Source organism: Equus caballus, chromosome 13, assembly GCF_041296265.1.
Source record: "Equus caballus isolate H_3958 breed thoroughbred chromosome 13, TB-T2T, whole genome shotgun sequence".
Taxonomy (NCBI): Eukaryota; Metazoa; Chordata; class Mammalia; order Perissodactyla; family Equidae; genus Equus; species Equus caballus.
In genome coordinates, this window is record NC_091696.1 from 34,782,640 (window position 1) to 34,783,617 (window position 978).

A 978-nucleotide genomic window follows, 5' to 3' on the forward strand; every position below is an offset into this window, starting at 1 on the left:
GCCCAAGTGCTGTGTTGGGAAGAACTCTCTAAGAGAAGGTGAGTGAGAGAAGCAGGTGGGGCAGGGGAAAGAGCCAAGTAAAGGGGGGGTCTTGGCTGGAGACTGGCTGCAGCCTAATCCTACGGGGACCTCTGAAGCACAAATTGCGCCACAGAGTTGGTTCCACCTTGAGGCAAAGGGGCCAGTCTTTTGCACCACCATGTCGGTCAATCATGGGTGGGGGGCACTAGTCTGCTGCAGTCAGCCAAGGGTAATTCTATAGAGAAACAGGCACCTGTGAGCCAGCACAGCCCACCCTCAGAGCAGCTGGGAGATGGAGGTGCCAGCCAGGCAAGATTGACTTGGGGTTACTTGGGCCAGCCTGGGTAATCATGAGCTGACTACAGCACGGGTCAGGGTTAGTGTGTAGGAGCAGCTGACACTGAAGCCACCAATGATGATGGCACAATTTGGGGTGGAGATGAAGGCTACAGGCCAGCTAGCAAAGTCTTCAGCAACTGTGAGGGTGTGAGCAGAAGGGCCAGGGAAGGCAAAGAGGAGGTGGGGGAGAAGGTAGCAGCCCGGGGCTGCATGATCCTCAAGTCAGCAGGGATTTTGACACAAGGAAGCAGGAGAAGTGAATGAGCCGAAATCTGAAAACCAGCTGGACCCCGGCAGGCCCTCCTTGAACCCACTCCGGGAGGTCTGGCTACAGCCAGGACTGTAACCGCGGTGGCAAGGGTCCTTTGTGCTGTATTGTCTGCTATCTAATGCTTGGGAATCTTAGCTCTAGAAGACAGGGATCCTATCTCTCCTGCTTACCAGCCTGGCATATTAAATACATATTTATTGAATGAATAACTGAGTCAATCAATTAACCTGTATTTCATCATTTCTCAGGGCAGGCCACCAGCATAGTAACAAAGAGCATAAGCCTTGAGGTCAGACATCTGAGTCTGATCCAGTCCTGGGCCTCCGCTTTCACATCTGTGATGCTGT